The sequence below is a fragment of the Elaeis guineensis genome, chromosome 6 (genome assembly GCF_000442705.2).
Source record: "Elaeis guineensis isolate ETL-2024a chromosome 6, EG11, whole genome shotgun sequence".
Classification (NCBI taxonomy): Eukaryota; Viridiplantae; Streptophyta; class Magnoliopsida; order Arecales; family Arecaceae; genus Elaeis; species Elaeis guineensis.
Genome location: NC_025998.2, coordinates 505,036 through 522,208, shown reverse-complemented (window position 1 = coordinate 522,208; position 17,173 = coordinate 505,036).

Here is a 17,173-nt window from a genome sequence, read left to right as displayed (position 1 = left end):
TAGAAGCCCACACGTCCTGAAGGTGGACAACAGATTCAGTCATCCGATCCCAGAACTTCGAGTTGGAATGCGGGAGGTATTTGATATTATGCATGCAACAGATTATATCCCACTCCATCAACTCTGATTTGAAGTCCAGTGGCGCAAAGTTAGTCTCCATGGTGGCCATCTCTCTCTCTTATGTCGGAAAGCCACGAAAAGATGAAGAAGAGAAGAACTCACAGTAAAAGAAGAAAATCAAAGCTTACCGAGGTCCGCATTTAGTTTTGTCTGGAGATTTTAAATAATCTCATACCTTAACGAGATATCCAAAAGCTGCCTCCCGTCGACATATTAATTACAAAAGACGTGCATCGCCAGAAGACTGACGTATGCACGACACGTGGAGACTACGAATGGACATGATTGTTGTCACTGATATGGTAGTTAATGCTAATGGAGGCGAATTGTATTTGTACCACTTTTGGAGGAATACATGCAGACGTGCTCCAATTCCTCTCACTCGGATGCAATTCAAATTATGATCTTTTCGAAATCTATATGACAGCAGGAGCCAGCTCGAATTTTTACCCTAACTTTAGCTCAGCTCATACTCTATTTGAAGCATAGCTCAGGCTAAGTATTCGTCTGAGCTATTTACTCTAATCAGATTTTGCAGTTACTGCCAGGAGCTAAGCACACATTAAAAACTAAAAAGCATGACTTTTATTCATCAAAAGAAGAAAAATACATATGTTCCTGTGGAGACTCTAGTATAAGGCCAGGGGCCTCAGATCACAAAAAAAAAAAAAGAAAAGAGCATGAATCACTCCTCAGGGGGATTGCTGGGACGATCATCTGCGAGATGGTATTCCTCAGCACCGACACTGTCTTTGATCTGAAAAGCTGCGTCGATCTTGTCCATCTCGTCTGAAAAATAGGATGTTATTATAAATTTCGACCAGCTATCCGACGACACTACCTGTAAATCTTTGTCCAGACAATCAATTTGAAGATGCTTGACAAAATCAGGAGGAAGATGCACCTGGGCAATGGACTTGCACTTCTTAAAGCTCGTGAAGAACATTGCTTTGCAAGCTTAGGCTATGATCTTAGCCCTTTTTTCTTCAGCCGCTTTCTCCTACTTTCAGCACATTTGAGAAAAATTTTCTAATCTATAAATTTACCCTAGAGAAGCTTGTGATTTATCTTTCTCTCTTTCAACCTCTTCTTCAAGTGCTCCACCTCTGATCTGATCTCTTGGACTCCCGAGAGCAGCTCAGGGGAGGTCTGAACTCCTCTGGAAGCAAAATGCCCATCTCCTCAAAGAGCTCTCTCTCCTCAGCTCACTCTTCAAAGATTCTGATCCTCTTAGATGGACCACCACTGAGGTTCCTTTGAGAATGAGTTTCAAAACTCAGAGAACCTCTTCTTGCTTCAAGTGTCCTCCTCAGGTGTTTCAGGCCATCACGGCTCCGACGACAGTTTCTCTCAGCCTCAGATATCTATTTTTTAAGGGTTTTGATCCTCCCCTCGAGGTCTTCAACCTTTTTGTCGGTCTTAGATTTCTATTATTCGAGAGCCTCAATCCATCTTTTAGCCTGCCGCAATTCTTCATCCCAACAAAAAATTGACTCCCGAACCTCTTGAAGAGCTTCCTCAATAAGGTTGAGTTCTTTGGCCAGCTCAATGTTATCCCTCTCTAGATATTCAAATCGATACATCAGCTAGTTGATCTCCTCTTTCTCCATCGTCGAAGAATCGAGGTTGGAATTAACGAGGCTCGTCAAACATTGACCCACATGTGCAAGGGATCTCAAGGCATCGGCAGACTGCTTCTTCCCCCTTTGTTCATTGAGAAACAACTTTTTGATTGGTGGTAGGAGATTTCTCAAGTATTCTGTCATAGATTAGAGGATCTTTCCTATGGATGGAGCACGAGGCATCAGATCTGAGGGTCCTGTATGAGCAATGGATGCAAGAAAATATCCAGCAGGAGTCGCCATCTCTAGAGATCCTCTAGTCTCTATCGTCTTGGTCAGATCTTTCCTCGAGTTGCCAACCACCTCTTGCATCCATACTTCTTCAGACAGATTTTTTTCAGAGCATCCCTCGACGCTTGTCTCTGGTGCCATCTCTGTCAGCGTCCCACTAGTTGGGACTTCCTCTAGAGAACCCTGCGTCGCACCTTCCAATGGTTGGACCATGGGTTCGATGGTAGGAACAGTATGTTCTTCTTCCCTAACCATAGGTCTCGTTTTAGCAATCGAAACCACAACCTGCCTCCTACGAGCTAGAATTTGCTCAAGTCTCTTCACGCACTGTAAGTCCTTTTATTCCAAAGAATCATGACGGACAATCAGCATAAAAATATTTGTGGCTACCCATTCCTTCAAAGAGCAAATTTAAAAGAGAAAGAAAATGAAAGGCTATCACAAAATGATTAAAACCTCAAAGAGACCATCCTTTGAGTGGTTCCATCAGTTACGTTCATCCGTGTTAGCTGCATTAGGCTGACGTCATCCACCTTAAATGCAACAGAAGCAAGTGTGAAGGTAGAAGGGCTTGGCATTGGATCTGAGGTATCTTTGGAGTACTTCTTTCATCTGATTCTCAAACTTAGGAGTAGGGAGATCGTGTTACGATGTGAGCATCTCGGATCAGCGCTATATCATAACATATGTCAAGCTCTCAGATCATTAATACGATCGCTAACTACCGTATGAGCTGAGTCTATCTTCGTGCTGAGCTGAGGTGTCCTCAAGGTCTGATCTATATGTGAACTGTTCAATCGATTTATCTCTTCGACGTGCGTGACAACTGTCCATCCCGAATAAGATAAGATTTGGCATAACTATCTCTCATGATCTCATGAGAGTATTTAAGGACTGAATTATCTCATCCAGTTTGGCATGTCTAACAGCTCGATAATCTTAGGATCGTGCTATCTCATAGCTAATAACCCAGTTGTTTGACATTCTTTTATATAAACAACCAGAATCTCGAGGACCTAGGAAAGTTCAATCAAATCCTTCTTAGAGAACTTGTTACTGCTTCTTTGTTCTCTATTTTTCTGACTTGAGCGTCAGAAGATCCTCGCCGAAGTCATAACTTCCGATTTGGGACTTATTTTGTAGGTCGCTCCAGTACCAGCACCACCACTCGAGGTCCTTAGATGTTCGACTCCGATCGATTTAAGCAGCAACATAATGAAAAACAACTTTGCCTAAAACTCTAGTATTATCATTAATTGGATCAGCAAGAAGACTCCTACACCATCGAGTCTTCTTCTTCTTAATATCCTCCATGTATTTGCATCTTTATATTTCTTCACTGTAAATAATATATTTAGAAGGGCTAAGTTTTTTGTGAATTAAGTGGGGCAACTATAGAGGCTAAGATATATATTTACTTATATGATGTTGTTCATACCATCGAATCCTCTTCTTCTTGATATTCCCCATCTATCTACATTTTTGGATTTCTTCATTGCAAAACATATGTTTAGAGAGGCTAATTTTTCTGTGGATTGATTGGCAAGTAGAGATTTCAATTGATATTTTCTCAAATATGCTATTTATCCATAGTTATCTCTATTACTACAAACTGATTGATTTTGGACTTTTTAATTTGCGGTCACATTGAGGCCATTTAAAGGTATTGTTTTCTTTATACAGAAAAAAAATCACAATTGTAGAGATTTATTAGAATCATATATAGATATATTGCGGACAAAGGTCGGCCCTTTACGTGAGGTATTGTCCGCTTTGGTCTATGGATCTCACGATTTTGCCCCTTAAAAGATGCCTCACTGGAAAATTTTTTTTCTTCTTATGAGCGTGAGTCGCTCTTGACTCACAATCGATGTGAGACTATTGGTGCCCTCTATATTATTAGAACCATAGCAGAGCCTCCAGTCAAGGGGCTCCGATGTGTACAGTCCGAGGAGCTCACAGTTAGTCGAGGCAGACCTCGACCCCTACTGATGGACTATTATTATGGATAAGGGCTCAATCCATCATGTGAGGTATTGTCTACTCTGGCCCATGGGCCTTATGGTTTTGCCCTTAAAAAATACCTCATGTGGAAAAAAAAATTTTTCTCCTTATATGCACGAGTCCTCCTTGACTCATAATCGAGATGGGACTATTGGTACCCTCCATATTATTAAACTATGAAGATACAAAATGTGAGGACAGTATTTATTATTCCATCGAGTCTCTATTTTTTTTTTTTTGATATGCTCTCCCTGTTTGTGTCTTTAGATTTCTTCATTGCAAATCATGTATTTAAAGAGACTAACACTACTAAAAAGGGACTATGGCAGTGCTTATACGATAGTGATTTTGAAAATTGCTACCATAGAATCTACAGCAGTGGTTATTCGTAACTACTATCGTAGGTCGAACCTAGCTTTGTCGATCATTAAAATTTATTTCGACGGCCATGAACGACGCTTGATGATCGATAGATAGAGACTACCAATTTATCCAAAAATTTATGATGATATTTTGATAATATTTATAGTATACTATCAAAATTTTACTTCAATCAGACATTATTAGTATGGTCAAATTTGTACAAAATAATTTTGATCATTAAATAAAAATGAGTGATCTAAGGCAATCGACATCCGATTGAGCTGATTTTTTGGATAAATAATCTTTGTTAGTATTTAATCATTTGTACAGTGATGATCATAATATTTAAATATGTATATATTTTATAATTCACTTAAGCACATCTTATAAAAGTACAAGTATAATTACTTAAAGAATTTAAGAATGAGTAGTAAGCGACATATAATTTTAAATCATTCATATATGTAAATTTGAATTTTATGATCATCACCATATAAATAATTAAAATATTAGCAAGATTATTTATCTAAAAAATTACCTAAATCGAACGTCGTTTCACCTTTTGATCAGTTCTTTTTTATTTAATGATCAAATCATTTATGTTAAATTTATCATGATAATGATGTCCGATTGAATAAAATTTTAATAGTATACTATAAATATTATTGAGATTTCATCATAAATTTTTAAATCCATTAATATCTCTATCTATCAGATCATCATGGGTCATTCGTAATCGTTGAAATCAAATTTTAATGATCGACATAGCTAGGCTATCGGATCGAGATGTCTTTTATGATAATACTCTAATGATATTTATTTAGATAATGAAAATGAAGATCTGTTTGAAATTCAATTTACTATTACAGGTTCATGTAATCATCCAAAATTATTTATAAGTATCGACTAAATTTTTTAAAACTCTATTTGAGGGGTTAAAATAATATTTTTTTATAAAATTATCATCATAATTTAGATCTTGAAAAGTTATATGAAATAAAAAAAAATTATCTAAATCTAACCTGTGGATCAAAAGTTATGGTCTTTAGAAGAAAGTGGAAAGAGTATAAATATAAAAAAAATAATTATAGTAGAATAGGAGGGGTAGCTCTTTGACGAAGTCAAGCATCGAATCTGGGCAAAGGCCCAAGTTCGAATCCCACAAGAGACATTGACCGTGCAATATTGTTCTTTGATCATCTATCGGCCGACCCGCACTCCACTGTCGGAAGGCTACCACCGCCGCCCCCCCCCCCGACCTGCTGGCGGGTGGCTGTCATCTGTCGCCATTGTAAACCACTGCATAGGTTATCTATGGTAGCAGTTGGCATAACTGCTGCTTAGCTTAAGGCTACGATAGCGGTTTGGAAACCACTGCAGTAGCTAAAAAATCACTATCGTAGGTTATTTACGATAGTGATTTTAAATCACTGCCATAGGCCATTTTTATAGTAGTATAATTTTTTTGAGATTGACTAGCAAATAGAGATTTTAATTATGATATTTTCTCAAGTTATGTTATTGTTGAAAATTATGTTCTAAAGCAATTGGTTTATTGTAAATAATTGGATTTTGTATATGAAATATTGATCAATGAATAAAAATTATTTTGACTTTTTCATCATAAAGTGAATATCTTCATTATTAGAATTTGTTTGTGATGGAGTCTTAAACTATATTATAATCGATAAAGAAAGATTTATCGAATAGTTTTTAAATATGTTCGTGACCAAATGATACGCATTAATAGGACGATGATGTTTATTGAATGTTGGTCGTTGTGTACCATATAGGTTAGTTATCCTCATAACCAAAGAGTGTGAAGATACTAATATGGCATATAGGTGAGATGTAGGAGTATATTGTACTGAACAAGTGACTCATCTATTGAGCGTTCTGCTGTCAAGAGCAGCATGTGAAACGTATGGATATAATATCTCTCAGATCTGAGTTCACTATAGTGACTTGCAAGCAACTCACTGTGCTTAGGTATCAGACTACCTGCATTTCTAATACAGTGACGAAAGGCTATCGGATATAATCAAGTACTTGCAAAATCTGTGTATGGATCAAGATAGGATTGACCCCTCTGAATTATAGGAGTTAATGCATCATGTATTTCAATTTAGTAAAATCTTAACCAGGATAATCCATGTGATGGATTTAAAAGATTAAAATATAATATGGATTACTATTTCAGGATTGACAATTAAATCCTAGGTCTCTTTGAGCATTAAGATCAAATGGATGAATTATGCGGTAACCATGTATCGAGATTTTTGAATATTATTTTGCAAATATTCAATCTTTCAGACGTCGGGTATCATTGCTAGATAATCACTTCGATTAGTATAGCAATGAATTCTATACTACCGACTTAGTATTCGAACCTATGGAGTCGCGCACAGAAGTCAAACAATGTAAGAAAGAATTGATCAAATATTTATATATTTGATTTAAAGTATAAGACTTGATTGAACATGTAGATTAATTTGATTGATAATTAAGTTATAGATCATACAGAATTAAATACTGACTATATTCAGTTAGCACTACGCATGAGGTGTGGGTTTGATTCCGGAGATGAATTAAATCAAATCAATGATCCAAGTAATTATGAAAGAATGATTGAGTCCTAATTACTTTAGATCAGATCTAATCTAATTAGACTTAATTTTATTAAGCTTGATTGGGTCGATTTATCAAGTTGGACTTGGACAAGAATCCTAGTTGGATTAGAATCAGTAGTCTCTTCGAAATTGGTTCGAATCGGATTTGAATTGGATTCGAATTGATCTAATTCTGATTTGATGTATTTAGCTATTTTTTTAGACATTGTCTCTCCTTATGGGCCGGCCAAATGGTTGGAAAGGGACTGAAAAAAGTTCATCCTCACTCCTACAGTATTTGGTGTGCATGCGAAGTAGAGGATCCGTGAATCCGGATCTCACGAAGTATATTGATTGAAGAGCTTCTTCAATCTTAATCTCTTTTTTACTGTGAATTAAAGTAAAATTATAAATATTATAAAAATTTTAATTACTAATCTATTCTTTCCTCCTGGCTTTTGATGCGATCGATGAATTTTTTCTTATTTGGTATAAGAACCAGTCCTGTATGTTATGATCACATAGTCAAATTTGAAGATTTTTTGGATTTTTTTTGATCTAGTTTTGAATCAAAATTTTTATATGATTAAATTTTAATTTCTTTGATATCTCTTGTATATTTTTTATTTGGTTTTGATCAGAGTATCGAATCGAAATCAGCCCCTGAATCCAAACTATGAAATCTATTTTAGCAGAATTTTCTGTGCAGATTTTTATACTGATTTAATACCCGATTATGCATGGATTTAAATCTATTTTGATAGATTTTTTTGATGTAATTTAATTAGATAATTAAAGTTTGAATCAGGCTAGATCTAAATTTGTTTGACAAAGTTTCAGACCTGATTTCAGCGTAATATCGATACATATTTGATCACATGTCTAAACAAATTTTTTTATGCAATCATACATATATTTTTGAAACAGATTTTTATATTATTTTAGTCTAAATTAATTATTTTATATATTATATAAATTTAGTTTCAGATCTGAAATAATATATTGATACGATGATATAATGGATTAGATGTATAACATGTATGATATGATCATATTCATGTGCATGTCTAGTTTGTTTGATAATTTACATGGTGATGTAATTGATTTTTAAATTAGATTTTAGATCTTAATAGTCCAGTACTCGAATTGAGAGAATCATCAAGCTGTCCAATTATAAGAGCAAGTAGAATTTAAAGATCCTCTTTTTCTATTCGATGGGGTATTTTATGATATGTAGGGATGCCATTGTGATCAAGTCTCATGATGAAGAAATAAAAAAAATTCTAAAATTATTTTGATCATGAATATATTTAGATTAGATCTAAAATAATTTATGATTAATTATAATTTTAGTAAATTAAATTTAAATATAAAATTAATTTTATGATCTGAATTGTATGATTGCATATGATGTAGAAATCTGAATTTTATAATACATATATGTATACATGAAATTGATACATGTTTAATTGTTAAACATAGTAATTAAAAATTATTAATAATTTGAAATATATGATATGCTTCACATAAAATTCTAGTAGAAAGTTTACAAAATGAAATATATGTTTCACATACTTAATTTAGAATTAAGTTTTTAAAAAGATTTAGATTTGAGAATTGAAAATCTTAAGACACCTCATAAATCAATGGATAATGGGTTAGCATAAATCAGATCATCTAACTGGATTAAACCTAATATTAAAAATAAATATGGATCAATTAGAGATATTGGTTATATCTAATCAAATATTGAATTAGATTATATCAAAATTTTTTTAGATCAACCTCAATAGTTGTAGCTTGATCAAGTCCATATTTTTGACCATACCAATTGGACCATGATCGTGATTTAATGATTTAGCCTGAGTCTTTTGGCTAACTGAATTGCAACTAATCCATCAATTGGTGTCTAAGATAAGTTTGACAATATTACAAGGTAATTCGATCAATGATTTTTAATTAGGAGTCAGCTTATCTGACCATTTCGATGGTGTCTAAGGCAAGTCGAGGCAGGTTCTCTCACTGATTTTACTTATCTAGCCAATTCGATAGATTATATTTTGATTAGATCACTAATTGTTTCGATTTGACTTATGCCATTAAGATAAATTAGTATGATGATTTAGGTATCTCTAGATCAGCGTATATGAAGTTTTTTTCATGACTTGATGAAGTCAGTGGGAGAATTTATGACTCGCAGGTCAATCTTTCTCTTATTCTCAAATTATTAAATTAAATTTTTTAAATTATTAGATTCTTAAAATAATACAGTTATGGGATAGCTAGTTCATACCTTCCATTAAGATGTGTGATAATACATCCAATATTCTAAATAGGCATTGGAGGCACCACACGTCTGGTGTCTATTGGGTATTGAAATTATCATTCATCATATGACCTCCTTGTTGTGTCCTTTAGATCAATGGGCAGGTTGGCCGAGTCACACTCGAGCTTGGGCATTCATTTGTTGGATGCATTTGGTGTTGTTATATTAATGATTGGACCAAACCAGAATTTTCAGTGGAGGTGCCACATGCCTGTTGAAGAAATGCCTGGGGTAAAATCTAGTTACTAAAAATTATTTGATAAAATAATTAGTTATGTACCTATCCATGGATGCACCAGGGTTGGTCGAGCCATACTCAGACCTGAATACAGTCTGTGTGGATTCTAGTACCCACTAAAAAGTTAATATAATTTTTTGAATTGGAGATAGAGGCTATAATTCGTATAAAATAGTGAGAGAATCTTTAGACTAAAGTTCATATCTTTAGAATTTAAATAATTCATATACTAATAGACTTTTGATTTTCTTTTCAGCTATGGCCAACACATTATCGTTCCGATCGCTGTTGGACAGCGATAAGCTTATTGGACCAAATTTGGATAGCTGGTATCGAAAGCTTAAGATCATCTTAGAGCACGAAAAGATCTTATACATGCTTACGGATCCTGCATCCGAAAAATCTGCTATCAATGCACCTTGTGCTGCAAGAGACACTTATATGAAGTGGCTTAGTGACCGCACTACAGTGCATTGCGTTATAAGGGCAGCCATAAATGATAATTTAGCCGTAAGTTTGAAGATACGTAATTCGAGAAGATGATTCAATTATTGAATGAGTCCTTCGATATCCCTGAGGATGCTGAAAGACATAAGACCTCTTACGTTGTATTCAATGCTCGTATGCGAGAAGGAGCATCAGTTATAGATCATGTATTGTATATGATCAAGTAAATTGAATGCTTGAGCAAACTTGGCTTTCTGTTGCAAAATAATTGGGCAAGGATACTATCCTAAACTCGCTACCAAAATCCTACCTGCTCTTCTTGAATCATTATAGAATGACCAAGCCTACAGTGAACTACCATGATTTGCTAGGGTTGCTGCAAACATTCAAGAAGGACCATCAGCTCCAGAAAGAGCTAGTGCATATCGTGGGAGGATCATCTACAAGTCATTGTTCCTTTAAGAGAGGAAAGAAAAAGAAAGTACAAAAGAATCATGCCGTCAATCAAAAGCTAAAGCAAGATAAAAAATTAAAAATCGATAAGAGCCTGGTAGAATGCTTCTTCTGCAAGAAGCTGGATCATTGGAAGAAGAACTGTCCTATATATATTGCTTTTCTTGATCCAAATAGGTCAAAGAACAAGAGAAACAAGCAATCAATTACTTCATAAGTACTTATATGATAACTCTTTATAATTTTTCTACATGTGATATTATTATTTAGATATTGGATATCAAAAGTCTGATTAATATTTGTAATTCATTGCAGGGACTGCAAGTCAATAGAAAATTTAGAAGAGACGAGCGATTCTTGAATGTTGGAAATGAAAGTCTTATTCCAGTTCTAGCTTTAGAAACCATGCAGCTTGTTTTCAAGTCTAGTAGTATCATATTAGATGAGTATCATTATTGTCCTTCCTTTCTGATGAATGTCATCTCTGTAGGCTTTTTGGTCAAACTTGATTTTAAGTTTTTAATAAAAATAATTTTTATGATATCATTATGAATGATACTAAAATCATGCAAAGATAATTGAAACATGACATATACTTATTATCACAGCCTATTGGTGTAATGTACACATCGAACAAACGTCTTAGGATAGATAACGTCAGCGATACCTACCTTTGGCATTATAGGCTGGGTCATGTAAACAAAAATAGGATAGACAGGTTAATCAAGGAGGGTGTCCTTGAAATTAATGATTGTGAATCATTACCGACCTGTGAATCCTATCTACTTGGTAAGATGACCAAGTCATCTTTTAAGAAAAAAGATGAGCGAGCCAGTGATGTTCTAGGCCTAGTACATAGCGATATATGTAGACCTATGAACATAAACATCAGAGGAGGATCTTATTACTTCATTATATTTACTGAGGATCTATCGAGGTATGGATACGTCTACCTTATAAAGCATAAATCCGAATCATTTGAAATGTTCAAACGATTCCATAATGAAGTAGAAAAATAGATTGAGATGAGTATTAAAACTCTTCGATTAGATCGAGAAGGTGAATATCTCACCAGTAATTTTCTAACGTATCTAGAAGAGAATGGGATTCTCTCATAATGGACCCCTCTTGAAACATCACAACATAATGTGGTGTCAGAAAAGAGGAATCCAATACTGTTAGATATAATTCGATCTATGATGGATTTTGTAACTCTGCCAATCTTCTTTTGGAGATATACTCTTGAAATTGCCTGCTACATAATAATGTTTCAAGTAAGTCTGTAAATAAAATACTATATGAGATATAGTCAGAATGTAAGCTAGTACTCTCATATCTTAGGATTTGGGGATATCTGGCTTATGTAAAGTATTTAAAGATAGACAAGTTTAGACCTAGGTCTGATAAATGCTTGTTCGTAGGATACTCAAAAAAAAAATAAAAGATACTATTTCTACCTTGCTGAAGAACAAAAGGTGTTCGTCAGCAATAGAACAGTCTTTTTAAAAAAAATTCTTTGAAAAAGAAACTAATGCCCACTAAAATCAAACTTAGTGAAGTTTATGAGGTAGAAATACTAGTAAATACAAAATCGAATTTGATTGGAGAATCAAATCTAGAGCTTGTAGAGGCACCGTTAAAGAGATCCAATACAGTACCGCATCAACCGGACAGATACTATGATTTCTTGATTCGAAATGATGATCTTATCGAACTAGATGAGAATGATGAGGATCCGATCACCTATATGGATGCTATGCAAAGATCTGACTCTCAAAAATAGCTTGATGTCATGAAATTCGAGATGGAGTCCATGGAGATCAATGGTGTATGGACACTGCTTGATCCATCCGAAGGGATTAAACCCATACGGTGTAAATAAATTTTCAAAAAAAAAAGAAGTGGATGGGAAGGAGAGACCTATAAAGTCCGTCTAGTTGTCAAGAGATACCGTCAGTGTTATGGTATTGACTATGACGAGAAGTTCTCTCCAGTGACAATATTCAAGTCCATCCGAATCATGCTTACAATAGCGGCACACTTAGATTTTGAGATCTGACAAATGGATGTCAAAACTACTTTCCTTAACAAGGAGCTGGAAGAAGAGGTGTATATAATATAGCCTAAAGGATTCACATCCTCAGATGAATCTAAAGTATGTAAGCTAAATAGGTCCATCTATGGACTGAAGTAAGCATCTAGGAGTTGGAACATGCATTTTGATAAGAAGGTCAAAGCGTATGACTTTGTTAGGAATGGAGAAGAGCCTTGTGTCTACAAGTGGACTAACGATTCTATAGTCATCTTTTTGTACTATATGTGGATGACATACTGTTAATAGAAAATGATATTTTAACTTTGTAAAGTATAAAGCTATGGCTATCATCACGGTTCTCTATGAAAGATTTGGGAGAAGCATCCTACATTCTAGGGATGAAGATTTATAGAGATAGATTTAGAAGGTTGCTTGGATTGTCCCAATCCACGTACGTCGATATCATGCTGAAACAGTTCAACATGAAAATTTTAAAAAAGATTATCTACCGATAGGCTAAGAAATTTCTCTCTTCAAGAAGGATTGTCCGATAATCTCTCAGGAGAGAGAGAGAGCGTATGAATAGAATCTCATATGCCTCGATAATGAGATCTATCATGTATGCCATGACGTGTATGAGATCGGATGTAGTCTATTCACTAGGAATAGTGAGTAGGTACCAGTCTGATCTAAGAGAGAATCAATGAAAGGTTGTGAAGATAATTCTTAAGTATTTGAGAAATACTGAGGACCAATGGCTTATCTATGGAGATACTGACTTGAAACTTGTGGGATATACTGATTTTAATTTTCAGTCAGATCACAATGACAGCAAAAGTGTGTCAGACTATGTGTTTACTATGAACGGAGAAGCAATTTGCTGGAAGAGTTTCAAACAGCATATGGTGGCTGACTCAGTATACGAAGTGAAATATATTGTGGCATCTAGTACTGCAAAGAAGACTGTTTGATTAAAGAAGCTCATCACTAAACTTGGAGGGATCCCCTCTTTTGATGGTCTAATTTTACTATATTGTGATAGTACTGGAGTCAGAGCACAAGCAAAGGAGTCCAAGTCGCACCACAGAATCAAACATATTTTGTGACGCTATCATCTTATCCATAAAATTATAGATCGAGGTGACATCGAGCTGGAAAGGATTGACGAAAAAGAGAATCTAGCCGACCCTTCACTAAAGTTCTCGGGATCAAAAAGTTCAATCATAAGTGAAAGATGGGTATAAGATACTGTCCCAATTGATTTTAGTCCAAGTAAGAGTTGTTAGGAATTATATCTTAAAGTCAATTGGCTTATTGTAAATAATTAGATTTTGTATATGAAATATTAATCAATGAATAAAAGTTATTTTAATTTTTTCATTATAAGGTGAACATCTTTATTATTAGAATTCTTGTGTTGTGAGGAAGTCCTTAGAACTATATTATAATCGATAAAAGAGAATTTATCGAATAGTTCTTAAACATGCTTGTGATCAAATGATATGTCATTAATAGGATAATGACGTTTATCGAGTGTAGGTCGTTATATGTCATATAGGTTGGTTGTTCTCATAACCAAAAAATATGAAGATATTGGTACGGTATATAGGTGAGATGTAGGAGTACATTATTACTGAACAAATGACTCATCTACTGAGCACTCTCTCATCAAAAGCAGCTTGTGAAATGTATGGACATAAGTATTTCTTAGATCTGAGATTATCATAGTGACTTACAAGCAACTCACTGTGCTTAGGTATGGAACTACCTGCATTTCTAATGCAGTGATGGAAGGCTATTGGATACAATCAAGTACTCATGAAGACTGTGTATGGATCAAGATGGGATTGACCCCTTCGAATTATAAGAATTAATGCATCACTGTATTTTAATTTAATAAAATCTTAATCAGGATAATCTATGTGATGGATTTGAAAGATTGAAATATAATATGGATAACTATTTCAGGATTGACAGTTAAACCCTAGATCACCTTAAGCATTAGGGTCAAAGAGATGAATTATGCAGTAACCATATATCGAGATTTTTGAATATTACTTTGTAAATATTTGACTTATTCGGACATTAGGTATTATTGCTAGATGGTCACTTCGATTAGCATAGAAAGGAGTTCTTATGCTATCGATTTAGTATTTGAACCTATAGAGTCATACATAAAAGTCAAACAATGTAGCAAAAATTGATCGAATATTTATATGTTCGATTTAAAAGTATGAGACTTGATTGAATATGTAAATTAACTTAATTGAGAATTAAGTTATAGATCATATAGAATTAAACACTGACTATGTTCAGCTAGCACTGCATATGATGTACGGGTTTGATTTTGAGGATGAATTAAATCAAATCAATGATCCAAGTGATTATAAAGAATAATTGAGTCTTAATTACTTTAGATAAGATCTAATCTAATTGGAATTAATTTTATTAAGACTTGATTGGATTGATTTATCAAGTTGGATTTGGATAAGAATCCTAATTGGATTAAAATTAGCAGCCTTTTCAAAATTAGTTCGAATTGGATTCAAATTGATCCAAATCTGATTTGGTGTGCTTAGCCATTTTTTCAGATATTTTCTCTTCTTATGGGCCGATCAAGGTGGTTGGAAAGGGCTGGAAACACCCCCTCTCCTTGGACGTGTTCCATAATGAAAAGAGACGCTTCTCCTACTTAGATTAAGATTCTTTGTATTTTAGAGAGTTTGGATTTGATTCAAACATGAAGAATCTTTTTCTTAGCACCCAAAGAAGTTTGATTTGATCTAGAATCTCTTGTCTATATAAGGAGGGATGTGGAGAAGGAGAAAAAAAATCAATCAAAGGCTTGGTGTGAAGATCCCTTGGTGTGGACGTCCCCTCTCTTTTTGGTGTGTGCTCTCCCTGGGCTTCTCTCTCCTCTTAGGCATCCTCTCTCATCTTGGTGCGTAGCATGTGGGCTGCTCCAAAGCCTTAAGATCAAATCTCAAGGGTACTTCTCCTTGCTCTTTGAAGAAAGAGTTCATTCCTTCTCCTACAGCGTTTGGCGGCATGCGAAGTAGAGGATCTATGCATCTGGATCTCACGAAGCATATTGATTGAGAGCTTCTTCAATTTGATCCTTTTTCACTGTGAATGAAAGTAAGAATTTATAAATATTATGAAAATTTTAATTACTAATCTATTCTTCTTTTCTAGCTTCCAATGCGATCGGATGAATTTTTCCTTCAATATTATTCACTAGAGTTTGAGAAAACTTTTGACATCTTAAATTGGAACTTTTTATTCAATGTGATGAAGGCTAGAGGTTTCTCGGATGTGCGGATTGATTGGATTTATCATTTGCTCTCCTTGGCATCACAGCACTTCTTATTAATTGGAAGCCTAGTAAATAGACAAATTATAAATTGGAGTTGAGATAGGAGACCCTTTGTCACCAGCACTTTTTATTTTGGCTCTTGATGCATAGGCAAGGGTTTTAAAACAAGTAGGCTTGCATGATTGATTGAGGATATTGAGTCTCATATTGAATTTAGGAGCATCAAATATATGTAGTTTGCAGTGATACCTTATTATTTCATGCTGGTAAGGAGATGAGTCTGACGCAGATGAAGCAATTCTCCTTACTTTAAAGGGATGTCAGGTTTGAAAGTTAATTTTCACAAAAACTCTATTTTGTGTATAAATATGGATGATGATGAAGCGTCAATCTTTGCATGCATGATGAATTGCAAAAAAGGTGATCTACCATTTATGTATCTAGGACTTTCTCTTCACTATAAGAAGCTTCCAAAGCAAAATTGGCTACTATTGATTGAAAAGGTAAATGCTAGATTAGCATCTTGAAAATGAAAACTCTTATCTTGGGGGGGAGATTGACTCTTATTAATTCAGTTTTGAGTGCCTTGCCCATTTATTTCATATCCGTATTTTTAGACTTCTAAATAGGTGATCAAGAGAATTAATGATAGATTATAAAGAGCTTTTTTATGAAAAGAAAAGGATTCTGTAAGTGGCTTCCAGTATCTTGTGAATTGGGATTCAATTTACAGAATAAAAGATTAGGGAGGGCTGGGACATCAAATTAGGGCTGGCAATTTATGTTCACAGGTATAAACGGATCGTGTTGATCTGAAGGTGTAATATAGGTTAGCTTAACTGGAACATGATCCGTTTAATTAAACAGGTCGATTTGTGGAATACGAACATGATACGAATATACACGGATTGACATGACACGACCTGTTTGATATGATTAATAATCATAGCGAGTCAAACGGATACACGACCCACCTTATGACCCATTTAATTATTTAATTTATTTATAAAATTTAATTAAAATAATAAAAATTTAGTCAAAAAAATAAAATAATATAAAAATAATTTGTTATCTGCTTACTAATTCACAGCTCTAAATTTCATCATTGTATGTTTTAGGTTAGGATTATAAGTTATTGATTTTTCTCATTACCTCAAGTAATTTTAAAATAAATATGTTAAATATGTTTAAACGGATTGTGTAACCCATAATCTATTTTAATCATTTAGTTAAGCGGATCAAAATAATTATGTGGATCAATCCACTTAAAACACGAATTTATCTGTTATAAACGAATGAATTCGTTTATGATCCGAATCAATTTATTTCAAATCCGAATCCATCTAAATACGTATGTATCATGTCATATCAATAAATCGTATCGAAAATTGTCAGCCCTACATCAAATG